Source organism: Cupressus sempervirens, chromosome 7, assembly GCF_028749045.1.
Source record: "Cupressus sempervirens isolate cs-2001-9-10 chromosome 7, ASM2874904v1, whole genome shotgun sequence".
Lineage (NCBI taxonomy): Eukaryota > Viridiplantae > Streptophyta > Pinopsida > Cupressales > Cupressaceae > Cupressus > Cupressus sempervirens.
In genome coordinates this window covers 121,602,493-121,613,322 of record NC_143124.1, presented here as the reverse complement: position 1 = coordinate 121,613,322, position 10,830 = coordinate 121,602,493, and positions in this window count along the sequence as shown.

Below are 10,830 nucleotides of genomic sequence, written 5' to 3'. Positions count from 1 at the left end.
AATTCAAAAAAGGTTTTTTTTTTTAATTGAGCCATAATTGTAATGAGTTAGAGGGTCTAAGCTCAAGTGATGATTATAATTATAATTTAAATCACTATAGAAAAAGAATCAGGTTAAAAGGCTTTACAGTTTGAAAGTTATTATAGTTTTAAGTTGCCTGGAGACCTCTTAAGAGGACTTCAAAGTCAAATTTGGGGCACTAAATGGCCTTGTACAGGACCAAAAAATGGGAGACAAGAAAAGGTTATTCGTAAGGCTATAGAGCACTTGGAGAGCTTTCCAAAAATGTAAAACATTTGTCAATTAGAGTCTCGGATCAAAAGTTATGCCTCTCCGAAGTTGGACTACCATTTTTTGATTCTTCTAATTTTACATTGACTTTTGATGTGTTTTCTAGAACCATCTACTTTGGTAGTGGATGCCAAATGGAAAGTTCTAAAATGTATTCCTAATCCTAAAATGAAATGTAGTAGCAGATCACTTCTGATAATAATATTTTCCTTTTCCTATTGTGTACTTTTGTCTTGGGTTGTGTCACCATCAAGTGGTATTAGCAGAGGCTTTCCTGAGCGTGCAAATAGAGTGTCGACTATGAGGTATTTTGCACTAGGACTGTGTGGTTTTGGGTTTCAATACAAGAACATGCCTTAACATAGGGAGCATGGTGGAAGGGCCAAAGTTGTTACTCTTGGGGTTAGAGCCCTCCAGAGACAAGTCCAGGCATTATAGAAGGACATCTGTAGAGGGATGAATGTTATCATAGGTGATGAAAGTGAGGAAGAAAATGAAGAAGAAGGAAATATTGGGTAGGAAGGGGAAGGAGATGGAGAAGTCTTAAACCATGTGGAGGAATAGCTTTTTAGGGCTATTACCAAGCTTGGAAAAAAACCTAAAATTGACGTTGGCATGTTTTCGAGAAATCTAAACCTCAATGAGTTGATTAGCTAGATCAATTTGCAAGAGGAATATTTTGAGTATGAGGATATTGGGGACCCTAATAGGGTTAATTTTGAAAAGGCCAAAATGAAAGGCCATGCCAAAATTTGGTGGCAAGAGATTCAATTGGAAAGAAATAGAAGAGGAAAGGAGAAAATCATAAGATGGGATTGCATGTTGGACAAACTAAAGAAGTAGTTCATTCCTATTGTTTATGAGCTTGATTTGTTCAAAAAGATGCAAAGGTTAAAGCAAGTGAGAAAATCTATCTAGTAATACACAAATGAATTTTACTGAGTCCTTATAAGGGTGGGGCATGCAGAAGCAAACAAGAAGGTTACTCATTACCTTAGTGGGTTAAGACCTAGCATTCAAGAGGAGTTAAGTCTGGTTAGAATGAATAGAATTAAATAGGCATACTAGTTTGTCTTGGGAGTTGAGAAGAAGGTAAAAAAAAGTTTGATGGAAGCCAATGAGGGTGCAGTTGAGGAGGAAGGGATGGTGGCAAGCCATTTGGAGGCCAAAATGAGAACCAAAAGAAAAATGAAGATGTGGGTAATAGATAAAATTAGAGGAACAAATTTTTAAACCACTCTTGTGATCAAAACTTTAGAGATCAGAGAGGAAGAGGTAGAGGATGTGAACAAGGTTTAGGAAGAGGAGGCTTCCATGGTACCTATTTACATTGCAATGAAGAAGGACATCATGCCTTTGAATGCCCTCAATGCCAAGGAATGATAGATAGAAGAGTTGATGGTCAAGCAAGGGTTACTCATGTGGTTTAAGATGCACAATAATCACATTCAAAAGATGTAAAAAGAGGAGAGGTTCTAGTTAATGAAAGACTCTTATTGAGTGGTGAGGCTGAACCTGGACAAAGGAGTTTGTTCCATACCAGATGCAAGTGTGACGGTAAATGTTGTGATGTGATTGTTGATGGTTGATTCACTAACAACCTGGTATTAGAGGAAATGGTCTCAAAGATAAATCTCAAGAGGGAGAAACACCCCAAACCCTATCGAATTTCTTGGGTGTAGGATGATCATAAGGTCCTAGTTAGTGAGCAACATTTTGTTAAGTTCAAGATTGGGAGTTACCATGACCAGGCTCTCTGTAACAACATTACAATGGATGTCTACAATTTATTTTTGGGAAGGCCATGGTAATTTGATAGGCATGTTAAACATGATGATCATGCAAATACATACTCTCTGACAAAGGATGGAGTTTGCGAAAAATTGAAGCGCTTGATAAAGGAGGGTGAAAAGGTATGCAATAGTGTTACGGTATGTCTGGTTGATGGAAGAAATTTTTTGGATGGCATGAAACATCAACATATGTGTTATACTTTAATTCCTAGAAAGGATAAGGAAATTAGTAGTGATGTTCCACTTGAAGTTTTGGGTCTATTAAGTGATTATAGAGATATCATCTTTGATAATGTTCCAAAAGGGTTTCTACTAGTAAGGAAAATCAATCATCAAATATATTTAGTCCCCGGAGCTAGTTATCCTAACAAGGCTAGTCATAGGATAACCCCTATTGAGAATGAGGACCTAAATAGACAAGTTCAAGAGCTATTGAGGAAAGGTTTGATTCAAGAGACCCTGTGTTAGTACTTGCAATACTGGCACCAAAGAAGGATGGAGAGTGGTGAATGTGTATAGACTCTTAAGCTATAAATAGAATAACCATCATGTATTAGTTTCCTTTGCCAAGAATGGATGATCTTATGGACTATTTGAGTGGAGCTCAGTACTTCACAAAGATAGATCTCAAGAGTGGCTATCACCTAATATGGATATGACAGGGAGATGAGTGGAAAGCTACATTCAAGACCAAGGAGGGTATATATTAGTGGTTAGTTATGCCCTTTGGATTGACCAATGCGCCAAGCACCTTCATGGGACTTATGAATGAGGTACTAAAGAATTTTTTGGAAAAATTTGTTATTGCCTATTTTGATGATATTTTCATTTTTAGTAAGTCTTTGGATGAACATTTATTGCACATTCATAGTGTCCTTGAAAGGTTGAGGGAAGAGAGATTTCTGATTAACTTGAAGAAGTGTAGTTTTATCAAAATGGAGTTAGTCTATTTGGGGTTTATTGTATTAGTTGAGGGTCTCAAAATGGACCCAAAGAAGGTGAAGGTCATATTGGAATGGCCTACTCCAAGGTCTACCACTAAGGTGAGGTCATTCCTTGGTCTGGCTAGTTTTTACAAGAAGTTTTTAAGGAATTTTTGTTGTATATGTGCACCCCTATTTGAAACAATGAGGGTGGATAGAAAAGACTTCAATTGGACTACAGGAGCTGCAAGGAGTTTTGAATTGCTGAAGAAGAAGGTGATAGAGAAACCTATGTTGGCACTTCCTGATTTCAAAAATGTGTTCTAGGTGGATTGCGATGTTAGTGGTAGTGTTATTGGGGTTGTGTTGAGCCAAGAAGGTAAACCTATTGCCTATTTTAGTGAAAAATTGAATAATGGAAAGAAGAAGTATTCCATATATGATTAGGAGTTCTATGCAATAGTTTAGGTCTTAAAGAAATGGAGGCATTATTTTTTGGCAAGAGAATTTGTCTTGAATACTGATCACCGGGCATTGCAGTACCTAAAGAGCCAAGGTAAATTGAATTAGAGACATTTAAAATGGGTAGAGTTCATGCAAAGCTATACATTTGTATTGAAACATAGAAGCAAAAGGTCTAATAGGGTTGAAAATGCATTTAGTAGGAGATAGTTTTTGCTGACAGTAATGCAAGTTGAAGTAGTTGGGTTTGATGAACTCAAGAATCTATACCTTGAGTATCCTAACTTTGCAAAGGCTTGGAAGGTTTGTAAAGAACCTATTACTCTATATAGGACTAGGTGGTTAGATTACATGTTTTAGGATGGTATGTTGTTCAAGGGAATTCAACTATGTATTCCAAGGAGTTCCATTAGGGAGAACTTGTTCAACGAAAGTCAACTATGTATTCCAAGGAGTTCCATTAGGGAGAACTTGATCAAGGAGAAGCATAGTGAAGGGATGGCGAGACACTTTCATCAAGATAAGACCATTTCTATTATTAGAGAACATTATTTTTTGCCTCAATTGTCAAAGGATGTGAAGAAGTTTGTGTAGTTTTGTCAAGTATGTTAAACAGCCAAAGGATTTAGTCAAAATATTTGACTCTATCATCCATTGCCTATTCCATCGAAGCCTTGGGAGGACATAAGTATGGATTTTGTTCTTGGATTGCCAAGGACACAAAGGGGTAATGACTCAATATTTGTGGTGGTTGAGAGGTTCTCCAAGATAGCAAACTCCATTCCATGCCACAAGACTCATGATGCAATGCATATTGTAGATTTTTTCTTTAGAGAGGTGTTGAGCCTACATGGTCTCCCAAAAAGTATTATTTCTAACAAAGATACTAAATTTGTTGGTATTTCTGGAGGGCTTTGTGGAAGAAGTTGAGGAAAAAATTGAAGTTTAGTTCTGCACATCATCCATAGACTGATGGACAAATAGAAGTAGTGTTATTGAGGTGTTTAGTAGGAGATAAGCCCAAGGGATGGGATTTGATTCTACCACAAGAAGAACATGCTCACAATAATTTAATGAAAAAGAGTATTGATAAATCACCATTCCAAAATGTGTATGGGAGTAGTCCAAGGATTGCACCAAAATTGAGGAAGTTGGAGCAATGGGAGAGGACAAGTACTGAAGTAGAAGACGTTATTGAACATGTCAAGAACCTACATAAGGAGGTGCGAACACATATTACCAAGATGAACCTAGAGTATAATGCTACATAGATAAAAGGATGAAACATAAGGAGTTCCAAGTTGGAGATCAAGTTATGGTATATTTGAGGAAGGAATGATTTCTAGTGGGTACCTACAACAAGCTGAAGATGAAGAAATTTGGCCCTTGCAAAATTTTGAAGAAACATGATTCAAGGAATGCATATGAGGTGGAGTTGCTAGATGGGATTCACATTTCTCCTATTTTTAATATTACAGACTTAGCAGAATATCATGATGATGGTGCATATGAGGAGTTGATGCTAGAGCCATGTCCAATTCCTACTTCTACGAAGGAGGAGATTAAAGAAATTCTAGATACTCGTGTGGGCCGAAGTACAAAAAATAGGTAGCATGAAGATTGTCTAATAAAGTGGAAAGGATGAATAATAGAAGACTCAACTTGGATATCTGTAATGGAGGTTGCCCATTTGGTTTTTCCTCTACTAGCTATAAAATGACAGGGTCACTTTTCAATCTACCTTGGGTGTCTAATGTAGTAGCATCCAATGGTGTAAGGGCAACCCTATATCACCCAAAAATAGGCTTAGTGTTAGTTTCTATATAATGTGTTTTTATTTTTCGATACACATTTGGGTCAAATAAAGATTCTAACTCTCATACTTCCACTATTGGTTTTCTAGGTTAGAGTTTTTTAGCACTTTGGGATACATGCCAATGCAAAAAATAGGTTATTTTGTAATTGAGCCGTAATTCTAATGAGTTAGAGGGTGTAAGTTGGAGGGATGATTATAATTGTAATTTAAAGAACTATGGAAAAAGAATCAGGTCAAAATGCTTTACAGTTTGAAAGTTATTATGGTTTTAAGTTGCCTAGAGACCTCTTAAGAGCACTTCAAAGTCAAATTCGAGGCACTAAATGGCCTCATACAGGCCCAAAATATGGGGGATGAGAAAATATGGTCCATAGGGCTATAGAACACTTGGAGAGCTTTCTAAAAATGTAAATGGTTCATCAATTGGAGTCCTAGATCAAAAGTTATGCCTCCCAGAAGTTGGACTACCATTTATGGATTCTTCTAATTTTACACTGACTTCTAATGTGTTTTCTAGAACCTTCTATTTTGGCAATCAATGCCAAATGGAATGTTCTTATATGTTTTGCTAACCCTAAACCTATTTTGGTTTACTTAAGGACATTTTTGGCATGGTAAAGGCAGTTTTTGGTGGATTTTGGGAGAAGGTACTTTGAGAAGGGGTTTCTCCAAAACCTGATAACTTTGTAAGCCCATAGGGCATGTTGTGGAGTCTATTTTCATTGTACTAAATGTAGTAGTAGATCACTTCTAATAATAATATTTCCCTTTTCTTGTTGCCTTCATTTTGTCTTGGGTTGTGTCCCATCAATATTAATGAACGATTAATTGGTGAAATAAGTTAAAGTTGTATTAGTTCCCGATTCACCCCTCCCCTCTCAATAACCTTGCCTATCAAATATTTCCAACATGGTTGATGTATGTTGAAATGGAAGCCATGTCATTGAGAAAATATAGACCTCCTTAACATGGTGGATGAAGTAAGATGCTAGCACACTTTGCATGAAGGAAATTTAAAGTTACTAACACATTGGAAGAAGTGCACAAACTATTTAAAATTTTGGTACAATCATTAGTTTATCCTTGGGGAGGCTCATACAAAAATATCTTAGGATATTGTTGCTCTTTGCAGTCATGGAAAAGTTACTAATTCTTTTAATGGTATTACTTAGAAAGTACTTGGGTTGGGATTCCAATCATGGTTTCTCTTTATATATTTTCTAGAAATTTCTTTTTTGAGGTATTGTGGGTGGTTTCTCTCTTTTTATTTTTCTATGCCATGTTATTATCATTGTCTAACTCCATTCTTTCCTTTGGTGTCAGGTGTTCAAATTAAGTATTTTGCCTTTTGTAAGCTTGGGAGGATAGTTGAACTAGATAGAACCTAATAATTGTGATGTGTTTAAGGAAAATGATAGGGTTTGGCAGATTATCTATAATTGGAATTGGTATGTTGAGGGCACGTAGGATTTTACTATGAAGTTGTCTTTTTAATTTTAGGATTTGTGGGAGGATGAAAAAGTTTTAATTGGGGGATTTTTTTTTTTATCATGGTGGGAACCATTTTTCTGTCATACAAATGAGTATGGAGGGGACCAAAATCACTTAGAAGTCCAAAATATCATTAAAATATGACTTTTTGCTCTTCGTAGACCCTAGTGAAATAATCCCCAAACTCTAAAGTGGGTTCAATTAAGAGCATCTTATGGGTGATTGGAGGCTAGTTAGTGACATTCTCATTCATTTTGTGACCTTAGAGGGAAGTTTCAAATGTTTATTCTCCCACTTATTTCCTATATGTCATGTTCCCTTTTCAAATAATTAAAAATCATAATCTTTTCAAAGGCAGGCAAGCCCAAAAAGGTGAAGTTTCGGAAAAGGGGGATAATCTTTGGAAGCTAATGGACTAATAAATGAAAATTATTATTAAAATATGTTTTATTAACCCCTCTTGGACGTGAGTTAGGGTTGTGCCCTCTTTTAAGGAGTTTGGAGGCATTTTGGGCTCATTTGAGAACTTGATTTTTACTCATTTCTTTGTTATTCTTTAGAGGCCGCCAAACCTGTGGAGAAGGAGACCCAAGAATGGGATTTTGTAGGTTTCCAAGAAGGCTAAGGATGGGAGTTTGAAGTCATTCCATGTGCATGCTCATGCAGAGTTTTCCTTTGTGCTGAACAGTGCAGATTTGTGGTTTTTCGGGTGTGTGTTTTGTAAGAGTTTGGTGTTTCCGGTTGAGTATTTCATATCAGTTTGGGTTGCTGCCGTATTTCAGACTTTTAGATGTTAAAATAGAGCTTAATATATGTATTTGGTCATGATTATACTTCTGTGATAGATTATTAGTGTTTTTGTGGTGTTTCTGGGCTATTCTATGTTGTTTTCGGGAACCCTATGAGCATTTTTTTTATCCTCCATTCGGGAGCTGTTGTGTAAATGTTATACAGATCTGAAAATTTCATTTTGTAGGCTTTTATTCTGCTGAAATTTCTATAAAAATGTCCACTTTCAGATTTACTAATAATATGTGAAGTTTTTGGCACTATTTCTGGCATACCCGATTTGGGGTTTATTGAGAAATTGGTGGATCTTTGAAAGATTGGTTGTTTGATCTTAAAGATCTGATTAGAGGCTTGAAATAACATATAAAATTAGAAAAGGGACATTTTAGTGGTATCAGAGCTATGATCTTGCCAGCCTGAGGGTTTGTAGAAGTTTGCATGTCAGTTTTGACAACTACTCAAATCTTGCATGTCAAAATTTATGGTTGCATGCTACTTGTAACCAATTGCATGTTAGTTCTTGGTGAATTTTGTGGTTGCATGTTGCTTCTAATTAGTTGCATGTCAAAATCTATGGTTGCATGCTACTTCTAATCATTTGCATGTTAGTTCTTGGTGAATCTGGTGGTTGCATGTTGCTTCTAATCAGCTGCATGTCAAAATCTATGGTTGCATGCTACTTCTAATCATTTGCATGTTAGTTCTTGGTGTTTGAAGAAGTTATATGCTATTGGGGTTACACTCTACTTTATCCAAAATGGACAGGTATAGTACAGAGTCTCAGAGGACACGATCTTGGACAATTGATATCCAGAGTCAGAATAGTAGAAAGGATGGTTATTTAGACATTCGAGATAAACTTAGGAAAATAAGCAATGACATGTCTGAACAATTGGTTGAGCACCATCGTATGATGAATGACATGTTGTCCGACCCAACTAAGGTGGATAAGTTGATTGGATTTCTATTTGGCAGATTTTCTCACAGAGAAGATGACAAATTACCAAGAACTTGCATGAGGAGTTTGAGAAACTAGCTTATAGCCACGTAGAGGTCTCAGATTCTACTCTCCCACAGGAGGTAGTGCGTTTAGATGATGATTACGAGGATGTTGTTGTGCATGATGGTGAGATACCTAGTAGAGATGAGCAGACATTGAGCATTCATGACTTTGCTGAGAAAGAGTACTAGGCATAGTTAGATGCTTCATCACATGAGGTTGAGGTAGGTAGTACTTCACATGATTTGTCTAGCCAGCTAAAGGTGAACAAAGATAGTGTTTTGACTTCATTATCTCATCATGATAGGATGCGAGATATGATAGAGGATCACATTCGAATGATTCAGTTACAGGGTAGACATAAGGGAGTTCAAGAAAAGTCTTCTTGTGTTGACTTACAAGGGATTAGGGAAGGAATGGGAATGATGAAGTTGAGTTATTTACATCTTCTATCAGATCATGACCATCTTCTTAGCCTTGTCAGAGACTATTGAGATGACTTGAGGAGGAAGGAGGAGGAAGTTGATAGGCTTTCTCATGAGCTTGAGGACACTCGAGTTTCTTTGGTGAATACTCCATTGGTGTTACAAGACTGGGAGAGACATGGGGATAAGCATGGCATGGAGTTGAGTTTAGTTTCATCTTGCACTCCTGATACTTAGTTTTTTGCAAATGGTAGATCATATGTGGTCTTTGATAATGTTGCGAGTTCATCTTGGATTCACATCTAGGATATAGGGACAATATTAGACAGGTATGTGGAGTTAGTTGGTATTGGTCATATTACTCAGGTGAGGAGTTTGCTTGAGTTACTAGCTGATTATAGTTTACGGATATGGACTCGAGATTGTTATATTGGCATTTGGGATTCAATTGATTGGAAATATTTAACACTTTTTGGTAGTAGTGATTGTTTGGGTGCTATCATGGATTTGATTAGCAGATTGCACGGTGTTGTCTTTTCTTGTGCTAGTAGCTTGTCTGATGCTGGTATTAGATTTTATACACCGGTGTTGGGCTTTGTTCATATATCCAGTTGACCATACTTGCTGGAATGTTTTGATGATATTTCATATTTGGCAGTGTGTACAGATAAGTCCTAGGATCATATTGACATTGATGACATCCAAGAGGATGCAGTGGACAGTTTTGAAGACTTAGTTTCCTTGGGTACAAAGGAGTTGGACAGCAGTGCTACAGTTTTTGATACTTTGTATGTTGATATGAGCTTTAGATTTGATTCATAGGATATGGATGGTAATACTCTAGAGACTAGTAACTTTGAAGATACTCCTTTAGATAGTGCATCAGAGGAGGTTTGTAGGAGATAGTCAAGCCAATGCCATCATTTGTCTAATCAGTTGAGAGTTAGTGAGCGAGACATTGCTATCGCTTGCCAACATTTCGATGCTGCTCATTAATTGTTAGCAGTTTATGGATGGGGTTCTCCTACTAGTGATGAGCAGGGAGGCAGTTATCTTTCCTTGACAGAGTTCCACTCTTTACGGGAGGCTATCCAGATTCTAAGACAAGATTATATGCAGTTGGTAGCTGACAAAGATTATCTTATGGAGTGGGGCAGTACAGCATATGATGCATTGTTGGCCAAGGAAGATGAGGTGAGTGAGCTTACTGAGTAGCTTGAGGTGACTTATGAGATTCTTGAGAGTACACAGTTGGCTTTCAAGGAGTCACAGTTTCATTTGGCTAAGGTGACCATGGAGTTAGAGCAACTACAGTCTTTACTAGATTTTGTACAGTCACAAGTTGTGGTGTCTGATGATCTGAGGATGTTCATGGTTGAGATTGTCAAAGATAGTGGAGATGGGGATGCATCCATCCTTGATATTAACATTGGCATATCGGGTTCATCCCCACTAGAGTTAGGTTCAGTTGAGTTGGGTGCTGCAGCAGATTGTTATGGTATGCCTGACATGGTGGTGACCTCTAGCACTAATGGCACGAAGACTAGAGATGTTGTATCAAAGACCATGTGTGATTTTGGTGAGCTGATAGTTGGCATGGTTCTTGCTAGTAATACTACTCCCTTGGCGATGTCTTTAGAGGTAGTAGTTAGTTCCAACTTGGTTAGTGATCAATTGCAGTTAGTTACATCTGGATTGCAGTCTGAGCCACTGACTAAGATTGGCGCATTCTATCAGCATTACATTGTGAGGTATGCTCATCAATTTACCCTTGATGACCATGTTGATGAGATGATGATACAGAGATGTACTTTGGTTCCTAGTGCTTATCATCAGTTAT